The sequence below is a fragment of the Pseudopipra pipra genome, chromosome 4 (assembly GCF_036250125.1).
Source record: "Pseudopipra pipra isolate bDixPip1 chromosome 4, bDixPip1.hap1, whole genome shotgun sequence".
Classification (NCBI taxonomy): domain Eukaryota; kingdom Metazoa; phylum Chordata; class Aves; order Passeriformes; family Pipridae; genus Pseudopipra; species Pseudopipra pipra.
In genome coordinates, this window is record NC_087552.1 from 36,813,834 (window position 1) to 36,827,858 (window position 14,025).

The window sequence follows — 14,025 nt, forward strand, 5'->3', positions numbered from 1 at the left end:
AATTCCAAAGTTCTGATACAATACAGATATTCACCCAACTGAATTTCTTGAAAACCCTATGAATCACTATTGAAAGAAGAAAGATTTCTCAGATACCTTTTTCTTCATGACCTGACTTCAGCTGTACTATGAAACAAGATTACCTCCTGCCTGTAGCCTTCTTCACAAAGAAGCAGAAGTGACTCTCTGATGAGCCATTTAGAAATGTGAATGTGCTGTGAAGAAATACCTACTCAGAAGCCAAAATCAAGAGAACAGATGTTAGCCTAAAAAAAAGAATCAGCAAAAGAGGCAGCAATTTTTACATCTGAGAGAAAAGTTAATGTATCCTCTGACAGGAGAACTTAAGCAAACCTGAATTACAATCAGCAGCTTGTTTCACAGGATTCCTAATGTCTTCAGTTCTTTTTTTTTTTTTCTGAGGAAGGAGGAGTCATAAGAAGCCATAGTGCCTAATACAAGCCATAGGAAGATCAAATCCATTATGTTGATTGGTAAAGACCAATTGTAAATTATTAATTAATATAAACATATTTTTTCTAATGTTTTACCCATGGGATTATCAATGTCTGTGATGTCCTCAAGTCCCTTTTTTGCCAGAATTAACAATTTCCAGGATTCACCAGGCAGTATCTAAAAACACTCAGAAATATCATTATATAAAATGATGTGTGAAGTGCTGGTTCAGTAATGCAAAAAATAATGTATTTTTCTAATGTGCTGCCCTACATCTACCAGACAGGTCTCTGTCAGTTACCATGTAAATATGAAGTGAATTTTATTTGTCCATACCACATTTTCTGCTCAGCATCTTCTTCCCAAATGCCTTTTAAGGCCATAATACCTCTTCTGCTCTGTTTCTGTCACCATCATGGCATCACAGAATCATAGACGTAGCAACATTTAGCTTTGAGAAGCCCTTTAAGGTCATCAAGTTGAACTGCCAACGCCACCACTAAACCATGTCCCTAAGCACCACACCTACACGTATTTACAGCCACCCCAATCATGAGCATCCAGTTTCTCCAGAATACTATGGGAAATGGTGTCAATGGCTTTTACTAATGTTCAGTTAAATAACATCCACTAAGTGGGTGTAACACCCAGTCCTGAAGCATCAAGCTTTCCTGGGAGCATCACTTTATATTTAAGACTCCAAGAGTTCGCAACAAACTTTTGCAGAGCCTTTCATTCTTAATACCTTGAAGTCACTAAAGAGAAAAAGCTACAGACTTTTCCCCAAGAGATTTCTTTTAATTTAGTGAGAAAACAGGCATTTTGGCAAAAGGTTTACAGAAGTAACATACAACCAAGGAGAAGATTCCACTAAAGTACCCAGCAAACACCAACCCACATAGGACTTAGTAAAAATACAACTCATTGGTTCTAAGTTACCCACAAGAGATTAAGGAAAGAGTAAAGGAAGAAAAGAGATTAAGAGAAGAAAGGAGGAGTAATGAAAGTGGTTAGAATAACCCAATTGCATAGCTACCACCAAAGGGTCACATGTTGATGGCAGGTCCTGAGACAAAAGGCAAAATGGAGCTATTGTGCTCCTGTATTTATCTGCTTTGGCTACCATGGCCACCTCTCCCAAGTGGGACGTCCAGCTCAACTGACCACTCAGTGCCTTCCAGGCCAGAGTGAGGGGTGGTGCAGCCAGTCAGAGGATCCAGGTGGGCCTTTTGTTTGACAGCTGCCCCATGGGAGCTTCGTGGTGCCCTTAGGCTGTGGGCCATGTGCCTTCTGTCCTGGCCAAATACACACACGCACAAGGTTTGTTCACACGCACAACAGTCCAGTGGGATTAATCCAGTCTCTCACAGTGGGTCACCTTATCATAGAAGGAGATCAAGCATGACCTGCCTTTCATAAAACCATGCTGGCTGGACCTGTTTACCTGGTTGTTGCATATGTGCTGCATGATGTCACTAAAGATGATCTGCTCCATAACCTTCCCCCAAACTGAGGACAGGTCTCTAGTTCCCCAGTTCCCCCTTCTGGACATTCTTGTAGATGGGCATCACATTTGCCAATCTCTAGTCACTTGGGACCCCCCTGGTTAGCCAGGACTGCTGGTAAATGATAGAAAGTGGCTTGGTGGGCACTTCCACCAGCTCCCTCAGTACGTTTGGGTGGATCCCATCTGGTCACATAAATTTGTGTGTGTCTAACTGGTGTAGTAGGTTGCTGACTATTTCCCCTTGGATTATGAGGGCTTCATTCTGCTCCCTGTCTTCCAGCTCAAGGAGTTGAGTACTCAGAGTACAACTGGTCTTGCTATTAAAGGCTGAGGCAAAGAAGACATTAAATACCTCAGCCTTTTCCTCATCCTTTGTCACTATGTTTGCCTCCGCATCCAATAGAGGATAGGTTGGACTGGATGATATCAGAGATCTTTTCCAGCCAAGTTGATTCTGTGATTCTCTAATTCTGCAGATAGTGATTCTTCTTAGCACTCCTTTTGTAGCTCATGTACTCATAGAAACATATTTTATTGTCTTTTATGGCAGTAGCTAGATTAAGTTCTGATTGGGCTTTAGTCCTTCTAATTTTTTCCCTGAATAAACTCACAGCATCCTTGTAGTCCTCTTGAAATGCCTGCCCCTTCTTCCAAATGTCATAAACTCTCCTTTTTTTTCCCCCAAGTTTCAGCCAAAGATCCCTATTCAGCCAGGCTGATCTTCTTCCCTGCTAGCTCATCTTTCGGACCATGGGGATGGCCTGCTCCTGAACTTTTATGATTTCCTTCTTGAAGAATGTCCAGCCTTCCTGGACTCCTTTGCCCTTCAGGACTGCCTCCCAAGGGACTCTGTCCAACTACCTCCTAAACAGGCCAAAGTATGCCCTCTGGAAGTCCAAGGTAAAAGTTCTGCTGACTCCTCTCCTTACTTCTCCAAGAATCAAAAACTATTGTTTCATGATTGCTCTGCCTAAGATAGCCTCCAACTATCACATTGCCAATCCTTCCCTGTTTGAGAACAGGTCCAACAGGACACCTCCCCTGGTTGACTCCCTCACCAGCTGTGTCAAGAAGTTATCTTCCACACACTCCAGGTACCTCCTAGACTGTTTCCTTTCTGCTATGTGGGATTTTCAGCAGACATCTGGCAATTAAGTCCCCACAAGTACAAAGGCCAGCAATTACAAAACTACTCCCTTCTGCTTATAGGGTATTTCATCTATCTCTTCATCCTGGTTGGGTGGTCTGAAAAGATTCACACCAGGATACCTACCCTGTTGGCCTCTCCCAATTCCTACCCATAAGTGCTCAACCCTATCATCACTATCATCAAGCTTTAGACCATCATGCTGCATGCACTGCTGTAGATGCCCTTCAGTTGGGCTATTGGTCCTGCCCCTCTTTGGGGCAAGAAGCCCTAATTCCTACATGACATTCTCAAGCACTTCCATGGTTTCTAACACATCCATAGTCCTTGTGTCTTTGCTGCCTCATGTATCTCCATCCCCTACCTCCACTGAGACAGCAGAACAAAGGACCTCATTAGCACAATGAGGTCATCCCTCAAATATTGGTGTGCTGCCCCAGGCTTAGCTCTATCAAGTTTGGGTTAATCTCTTTCTGCCTTCAAATCTGTTTTAAAGCTCTTCCAATAAGTCCTGCCAACTCCTAAGGTAAGATCCTTTTCTTCTTTTGAGACAGGTGTACCCTGACTGTCACCAGCAGGCTTGGTGTTGTATAAACTAACCCATGATAAAAAAAAACAAAATTCTGTTATCAGACTCAGAGACAGGTATTGATCTGCTGTCTCTTCCTGTTTCCTTCATCATTCAGTGCACCAGGAAGGACAGAGGAGAACACTACTTGTGCTTCTGATCCCTTTACCTGTTGTCCCAAGGCCCCGAAAGTCTCTCTGGATTGCCCTTGGATTTCTTCTTCTTCTTCTGGATGATAACCTGAGGGCCATATGAGGGCAGAAAGCTTTCTCTTCACATCTTTACCCTGCTGCCCAGGGAGGCAGCAGACTTTCCTGAGAAGTGGGTCCAGTCTGTATATCAGGCCTCTGTTCCCTTCAGAAGGGAGTCTCCTTTGATCATGACCCATCTGTTATGGAAGCAGTTTTGAAGCAGGGCACAGGGCAACTTAACCTTGGTGACACCTCCAAGCTAAATGAACCACCATCCTTGCTAACCATTGTAATTTTTTGGTTCTGCTCGTAGATCCTCCTACCTATTATGCCAGGGCACCCGGGAAGGTGGCTAAGGCATTCACCCCAATAGTAATATCACTTAGTCAAAGCCCTCAATGAGCTCAAAATTTCAGTCTTATTCCTCATATGTTAGAAGAACAGCCTTAACCAAGATGAGTATAGGCTTGGGTTTTGTTTTTTAAAATCTAACAATACTTTTATCAGCTGAATCTTTCTACTTCTCCTTGGTAGTATGCCAGCAGATTCATTCAGCCAGTAACACTCCTGTGTCCACACTTGTTACTATCACCTCCAACTTTAGCCACTGGCACAAAGGTGCAGAGGCTCACAGTCTCCTCACAACTTGTTTCATCATTGACTGAATTATGAATCCCACTGTATGCTGAAATGCAGGAGTGTTCTTGAAGGATGCAAAGTCACTCCACTGTATTCTGCCTGGATTTTGTAGTTTGCTAGGGAAAAGTTAACACATGACTCTTACATATGCTAGGGCCAGAGAAATACGGAAACATCTGTAATCAAAGTTTTGGTAAATTAAGGTTCAAAGATAAATAGCTATCATGAGTGTAAACACAAGGTTGAATTCATATTACAGCCTCTTCTGTGAAATCTTCATTCAATCAGTCACTGATGAGGAAAATATCAGATCATGGGTATCGAATCAAAAATATAGACTATAATATTCAAGGCTGAAATGTTTACAGGAGTCATCTGTACAACATTTTCAAGTACTATGCAATAGAAAAGAGAAAAAACCAGAATAGAGAAAAAGAGATTCACTGACTACAGTTTTGATGACAGATGTTGCAGAGTTTGGACTGAATGCTACTGAGATTACCCTAATTTTCTTTTTATTAAAGATTTTGCACAACATCAACATAATGCAAAAACACTGTTACCAGGTAGGTCTCTTATTGATACATAAACAAAAAGATTTGCGGAATTTTTTTTTAAACCCTTGAAAGATAGCACGAGTAAAGGAATAAGTATAAAATATTGATTAAACATATCAGGAAAATAAGTTTCCCAGCATCATGCCTATTCTTTGTGGAGAGATGTTCACTGGAGGACCTAAATACTGCAGGAACATATAAACTGGTTTGGTAAAAATGTAATGGCTTCGGAAGAATGAGAAGGAAGAATAATGCAAGTTACGCAAGTTTCTATAAGATGTAAAATCTGTACAGTGGTGTACCTCCTCCAGCTTAAATATAAGAGTCTATGTACAGTGAAAACTGTGGTTGGGTGTACATAAATTCTGCAGACTGGAGGTAAAAATTAATGGTGATCTTTCAATATAGAGATCAAACCAATCATAAATGAAATATTCATTTGTCTCTGAACAATAAAAGAAAGGGGACTCGTACTTCTTTCCCATGGAGATACTGGAAATCAAGCTCATACTGTTTGTTTTCAGCCTAATGCAGTGTTTCCTGTCTCACTTTGTAAGTTATTTATACTCCCAGAATAATATATTGCATACAAGATAAAGACATGTGTGTATCAGTTCTTATTTAGTGCTTTTCAGGAACAGCATCTATGTAACTTTATAAAAGGTATCTTTATACCCACTTACGGAGAGAAGATGGGGCCTCTGCCCACTGATTGTATATCTTAGAATGCAAATCAGGCATCCTGAAGTCCATTTGGGGGTTTTATCAGTTCTTTCTCACAATACTGAAAATTATGACCAAAATACAAATTATCACAGAAAAGAGCCATGTTCTCAACATTGGAGAGGGGTTTAAGATGATTCTTTCTTTTTGTGGCCAACTTTGGAAAATTAGGCTTATATTACTGGCTATATCACTAAGCTTTCTTCCTTAGGCATAGTAGACATAAATAATGTTATTTTTTTCAGATGAAAGTGCATATGCTAGTGCCAACCCTACTCAAGTTACTAAGGCAACAAGGACAACACACACACAAAATTCACAAGGCAGATAAAATCAGCTCCTGTTTATGCATGAGTTGTGACTATCAGCATTGGCAAAGATTTTAAAAACAGATGACTGGCACTAGAATATTAAACAGACAGCATTAATTTTACTCTTTCTTCTTCTGTACACATCACATTTTACTTATGCTCTTTTGACTTCACTCCCTAGCAGAAAATTGTTCTAGCTTAAGTATGGAAGTTATTATCATTCCTTGCTTCAGATTCAGGCATCCAAATAAATGAAACTTCAACAGTGCTTATAATCAAGCAGCTTCCAGGCTCCAAGGCTAATAGAATCACTAGGATTAAAAGTGGTAAGAACAGGCTTAACTCTCTGGAATAATGTAAGCAAAATATCATGTCATTTTTATGTGAAGCAATTTGATGGTGAAAACATAATATTGAGCTTTACATTGTACCTAATCAAGGCTAAGTTACAGCATCATATCAAACCTTTATTAAATTAATCTCTGGAAAACAATTCTCATAAGTTCATTCACTCTATCCACAACACTTTAGTCACAGTAGCTGTAACTCTGCTGTAAACAACTTGCTAATTGTATTTTTCAGTCTTTATGGTGAGAGATGTGCTAATGGATTTAAGCATGTCATTACAACAGAAAAGTTCCTCACAAGAAACAAAAGCTCACAAACAAACCACTCTCCAGCTAAATTGTAGTTGTCCCACGCACACACCCACAGCCACTTTGCCTCTTTCTGAGAGCTTGCACAGGAGATAAGCAATATCCATTGTCAGTATAAACATGCAGTAGAGAAATGTTTCATCCTCTGCAAGATCAAGTGCTTGCATAATGGAAACGATGCTGTAATTTGACAGCCTAGCACACATCAAGTCATATATTTTGTTTTCTAAAAGTGTCCCTGTAAATCAGTGGTCTCTAATCACTAATTAATTGTCTATGCTGATTTTGGTGCAATTCACAACACGACAGGACTTAACAACATTTAAAACAGTCATTAATGTAGAAAGTTGCAGCTACTTCTTCCAAACGTAGCCAGGCTCAATAAATTGCCTCAATTGACACCGTTTTATATTTTTTTTTTATATATTTCATTAAAAAAGTAATGTGCCATCTATAGGAGCACAATGAGCATTTCATTGTATATATAAAGTAATTATTAAATGTTCTTCATAAAAACAAATCAAATCCTCAAAGTGCTTTCAGTAAATTATATATGTATAATTACCTGATTTATTTTTGGAACTGTTATCAGATAAATTACATGTCTATGATTTATATGCCGTGACATTAATAAATTTAGTAATAAGATACTGCATTAATCAGAACCAAGAGTTAATCCATGTATAGCTGTATTTCTAGAAAACCATATTAAATTTAAACTGGAACACCATTGTATCAAGAAGGCTATGAAACACTGCTGCCATCTACACAAACTGGTAGTGAAGAAATTTGGAATGCCTTTTTCCTCTGATATGGCTCTCTAGCAAAAGTGAATTTTGTTGAAATTAATAAAACAAGGCATTTTTGAACACTACGAAAAACATCCAGGAGAATATTTTAAGTTGTATTTAGTAAAATTCTGTTTAAGCATAAGAAAACAACTTCAAGGAAGACTCATTTCCACTCACCCTTATTTCCACTACCTTGCCCTGTAACTTCCTGAATTTACCATACATTCACTATATTCTGTAAGTTTACCTCTGTCTCAGGTATGAATTAATTCTCTTCACAAAAAAGTCCTAATTCTCATGCCCAACCACCCCATGAAAAAAAGTCAAAATAAAGGAATAGTTCATATAGTGCTGGACCACAGCCAGTGCTGCTATGTCAGCAGAAATCTGTCTTAGTTCATATAAACATTTCTATAGTGAATATATTTAAAGCTTAGTTTTTTTCTTATAAATGCTAATTACTTTAGCCTTTTGAGTCATCAAAGAGAAATTATTAGAAGGAAATTAGAATACTTGAAATGTAATTCAGAGAGATGCCACCATAGGACTTCAGTGTAGACATGTGCACATCTTCTGAAATGGACAGTGGACAATCACTTGAACCATGCTAGACAAGAAGAAAGCAAGAAATCTGGGCACGTCACTCAACACAGTGTGACGCAGAGATCCCCAACTGTCCTAGGCTACACAAAAATTCTGGCATGCACCTTTTCTTTTCCCCAAATATGCTTTTTTGGCTTTTTCATGTTTTGCATTCTTTAAAAGAGTCTGAACTGCTAGTGATTAATGACCAAAATATTTGAGCACCTGAAGTGACTGCCCAGGTGCTGTAGGAGACTGGACGATTGGTGCTGACGGCTTAGTCAGCAGTGTGCTTTGCTAACAATATGCAGAGTGGCCACCCAGGCCAGGGGCTGAAGGTGTGCACACCTGACACCTCAGGCTACAAGCTGGATGTTAAACAAAATAAGGAAAGAGGTGGGGTAGTGTTTCTTTTTCCTTACACAGATGACTCAGCTGTGATAACTCCCTGGAACATTCCCACCCAGTCTGAAGGGGTTCATCTCTTGCTCATGAGACCTAGGGGGTCAAAATGGACTCAGCTGCACTGATGTAAGAGACCACTGCAACATCCTAAAAAGTGTCAAAGACTCCCAAAAATATCTCCTGACTCACAGTATTACATTATCAAGTGCACAACTCCCTGCCCAGGGGAGGTATTGGAGGCGTTCCCACCTGAACCTGAGCATATATAACTCTGTGTTTTGGGGCTTCCCTCACTGCCTGGGGCTCCTACCACCACCTTGATGGATCTGGACTGTCACCACCACTTCAACAGGAGTACACCCACCACTTTGACCAACAAACATGGAAATTGCAACAATGAAGTCTTGTCATTGGATCCAGTGTCTTGTGGGTCCTTCCAGTTGCATGGGGGGTCTGCAGCCCTGCTCTGACTGCCTATACCATCATGGCAACCCCATTCAAGCACCATGCAAGGGCCTGCTGGTATTGAATCCCAGCTATCTGCTGTTTCCTAACAGCACTGACTTTTCAGCTATTCCTGACAGGTTTTCTGGGCATGGAGGAGGTGAATCTTGTGGAAGGGCAGCCACCTTGTCTCTGTCCTGCGACAATGTGTGTTTTTCCAGGTGGGGGAGGCCGGCTGCCATCCCAGTTTGGTCTGGTGGGTGGGGCTTGGGAAGTTTCTCCTCATCAGTTGGTTTAACCCAGTTTTATCAGTATTGTCATTAGCATTTTTTCTTGGTAATGTTATTTTTTCATTTACATCCCTCTGTATTGGAGAAGCCAGGGGTATTGAATCCAAGGCAGGAGACTTCTGAGGTCTCTGCCCTTCCGAATTGTCTCAAACTGAGACACAAATGCAGCACGTACCCAAAGTGGATATGTACATCCACGTGTCCCAGGAGCACTACAGAGCTGTTGGTACTGAGCTGAGCCTAAGTTTACAGCCCTCCCACTCAGAGCCAAATCAAAGCTACTTGAGTTTACACCAACTAGACTATGTGGTATTTGTGCCCTATCATTAGTCTCATGCCTCTGAAATAACCTTAATGGCATGTGCTTCTGTCAACCCATCACCTTATGAGACTCTTTTCACTGGAACAGCATTTCTGACAGTCTTCCTGTAAATGGAAATCTGTGCTAACCGTAGGAGAGCAATTTTACTTAAAAGTCTGAAAGCCTTGACACCTGCTACCAGCTTCCAAGGTAATATTACACAAGTGGCTTAATCACTATTTCCTTCATTTGGGAAATAAGAAAATAATCCTGTTTTTCTGTGGACAACATGCAATAAATTAAAGTGAGGAATATAATCATTTATATGGTGCTACAGACATCAACAATTAGTAAACGCTTCTGTGAAGTGAGATATTGATAGGAAAAGGGAATTATGAAGTTAATCACACAGTTTTTACTTAAGCAAATGATCCTTTAAGCTTCATATTCAATGAAGCCTGAAGCTGATAAGAGCTTGGCCAAAATTCAGTATAATTTACTAAGCAGTGCTAAAATATGCAGAATACAGCTCAGAGTGAGATACAAGCTGTAAATAACTGGTTGTGGTAAGACCTTGCCTTTAATTTGCTCATTTGAATGTCTATTCTTTCACTAATTAATCTTTTGCTCAGTTTTACTGTAATCTTGGGAAATACAACAGTTGAGAGGTAAACAAGGGAAACGGGATTAGACATAAACTGTGAAGCACAAAAAAAGGCAACTTCCAAATAAAGGAATAATAAATTAGACAAAGCAGAATGGTTTTTATTGCATACTCAACCTTTGAGGCAATATAAGTGCTATGAACATGTTTGATAAATATGTACTTTATTTCAAGTCATAAAAACAATTACTATGGCATTTCCTTCCATCTGTATTGCATGGCTTACCATGCTATCCATGACTAATCATTTAAAACTAACTTCTGTAAACAAAACATCTTCCCTGAACAGGATAAAAATCAGTTTAAAAGGGAAATAATTTTTAATACCAATTACCAGTTGCCATGGTAATAACAAAGACTCAAGAAATATGTATTTTACTTGTCTGGTATAGACAATATGCTTCCTAGAAAGGTGTACAGTGAGAAAGTGAAATGTCTGTAGGAAGACAATACCAAGGTCAGATTCTCATTCTGCTGGAACTTACACATTGCCATTGAAGTTGCATGCTGACACTATTAATTAAGCTTGGCTGACTCCTTTTCTTTTTTCTTTTTTTAGGTAAATAATTGGAAAGTCTTATTACAGTGAAAAATTCCTTCCATGGTAGTTAGAGAAAAATATTTTGAAATAATGTGATTTTCCTTACAGTATGAAACTTAAAAAAAAGAAAAGCACTCATGGTGACTCAAATACAACCATTCCAAAGGTATCAGAAGTTCTGCTGAAATACTTGTATATAGGTTTAATAAGCTTTTAAGGAAAAGTTTTTCTTGGCTGGAAACATACAGTTATCTTTCATGTAGCTACCAAGCTTTGAGAATGTAAATCTTGAGTACTTCATTACCATAGGTGGTAAAATTGCATGTATACAGATGTTTGCTTTAATACTTTCTCAAAATTCAGGAAAACAGTTGCAAGAATTTTAGAAACACACAAACTTGTCAGTGGAAGTAAGGTCCAAAGAGCAAGAAATCTTCCTCAAAATGAATTCACATCAACTGCTTCCATTCCTAAATACAAATTTGTAGAAACAGTTTTCACACCCTTAAAACACACAAGTTACCCACAAACACTAGCACTGTATCATAAAACAAGAATAACTTTAGAGGAAAACATAGCATGACACTAAGAAATCATATCTAAGCAATATCTGTAAATAATATATAAACCAAATATATTCTTCTACAGGAACAGACCTAGACTTTTTGTTGAGAAAAGCATGCTTCAAGCAGTTCCCCAAAACAAGTGATCAGAACCCTAGGAAACCTAGGCACATATCTGCCACAGTCTTAAACATAACCTAAATAGGTTAAACATGAAAGAGCTATACAAAGACTGTAAATGAATGCAATTACAGTGGCAGGAAGAGTCTATAGTGTAAGATTAAAAATTATAAAAGCGATTTTTATATCCATCCCATTAAAAACAAACCTCTGTCCAGACAACACTCTAAAATTGCAAATGTGGTAACAACTGTATATATTTGTGTTCACCTTCCCTTGCCTAACAGTAGTTTAAATGTAGCTTGCAGATTTAAGAGGAAAAGAAATACATAAAACTTTTGAAGGGTAAAATGGGAGGAGGTTTTGTGAGGCAGTGGAGCTAAAGGGGAAACTGACCCACTAGAACTGCTTTCTCTTAAATCAGGGATCTGTTCTTTTGATATGCTGATTGCTCTTTTTTTTTTTTTTTTTTAGATGGACTATGCTTGTCCCAAGAGAAGTCACCTGGATCCTCTCTGGGTTTAAAGATCATAAAAATCTAGACTCTTTCCAGTTCTTTAACTTTCCTTCAGTTCCTTTCCCTTCCTATGATACCACATAAGGTCTTTTGTAGATGAAAATGTCACATTAAAATAAAATGCCTTGCACTTTCTGAAGTCTAGCTTATAAATCACTGACTAAACTTCAGAGCCCCAATCCACAAAAAGCTTTAGCTACCTGGTTACCCCTTCAGGCTGCTAAGCCTATGTGACATTGACACCTCAAAGTCTCCTGGCCATACCCAGCTCCCCATAGAGGAAAGCATCCTTGTCACACCGGAGCTTCAGAAGGGAACAAAAATCCAGCATGTTTTGCTCCTTCAACCCTGACATCTAGTTTACATGGGTACCTACCCAGTGTGGATAATCAGGGGACCAGGATGAACAAGGATGCTAAGAACACACCTGCTCCAGAGAATAAATACTGCCTATGAAGCTGCTGGTGCAATCCCTAACTCCTTCCAAATAAATCTTCCCTGTAGCACACCACTTGAAATTCAAAGAAGACCTGAACATGCTTAATGGCTTTACCTCTGTATTGCCATGGCAGGTTTGGAAGAAGAAAAGAGGAAAGAAGGAAGATCCACTGGACCTCTGCTTTCAGCATCTCTCTTTGGGGCACCAAGACCATGAATGTTCAGGGTGATGCTGTTGGCTCTACCCTCCAGCTCAGGAGACTTGCAGCCACCTCATGGAAGGATGTCACAAAATGTTTGCTGTGAGGCCTGATGTTTTGTATTGTGGAAAAAGCCTGCAATTTTTTATGGGAAACAGCAAGCACTTTGAGAAATTAAAGGAGAGTATATCGCATCTTCCCTAGTTTTAAATAATCTATGTGATACTTAGAAATGAAGGCACCTCTGATAGTGGCAAAGTTGGTAATTAAGAGAATTAGAGCTTTGCCAAAAATGTGTTGGTGTTTAGTTTTGAGTGGTCAGGATTCAAATATTTTGAAAACTACTGTATTAGCTGTTGCCAAAGTAGACTCCTAAGCAAATACTACTTCAATGAAACTTTGGAGTACTTTACAGTCTAGAACTCTGAGCTAGAGCAATTCCGGAAAGTCAAAAACATTAGTGCAAGCTTAGCATTTCAATTATCTGATGAGACTCCAGAGCAATACCTAAAAATTATTACACCAATAATGTGAATTTTGTTTTCAATTTATTTGTAACCGATATACAAGAAGCTAATTTTCAGGGAAAACAAATAGAATTATTTAATATTTAATGATTTGTAGTTCTAATTTTAATAATATAATTTTTTAGGCGGATCTCTAATAAAAATTAATTATGTTTCATTATTTTTACTCAAGGTTTCCAATAGAATAACATGGAAATGATCAGTTGCAATGTCTAAGCCTAAGCACATCAAGGAGCAGGACTGGGGAAGTTTGAGAAAGAACCTTTAGCACAGGTGAGAAATTCCAATATTTGTGAGGACCTGAAGAAGAGGTAATGGCCCCTCCTTGCTTTAACAGAAAAGAATGAAGATTGTCCAAAAAAGAATAGGTAACAAAGTGAGAGATGAGAAAATTAAGAAAGAACAGAAACAAGAGACTTTTTAACAACAAAAAGGAAGGAAAGCAACCAGACTAGTAATTAAATGCCTAGTAACTGAGTAATGAAAATCTCATCCTATAACTGTATGAGAACTGCAAAGATTAAATAGAGGTGAAACAGAAAAAAAAATTAATCTGTCCAGTTCACTGTGAACAGGAAGACAAATTATTTTTCCCTTTCCCTTGCAACACCTTTTCTTTTCTTTAATTGTTAAGGCTCCTTTACTGTTCTTTAGTTTAAACAAACCATGTGTTTCCTCTCTTTCTGCCTAAGTAATTACTGCTGCTCTCTTCTGCAGTATCTCCAAGCAGTCTTTTTTTTTGATTCAAAAGTGATATTGCCAAAAACCCTTGTGACACAACTTTGGTTTTCCCCCAAAATACAAGATAAGCAACTCGTCTAGAAGTGACTCACACCTCTGACCTACTGAATCCTGAAGAAAATGTGAGGTTCAACATGTTCACTCTG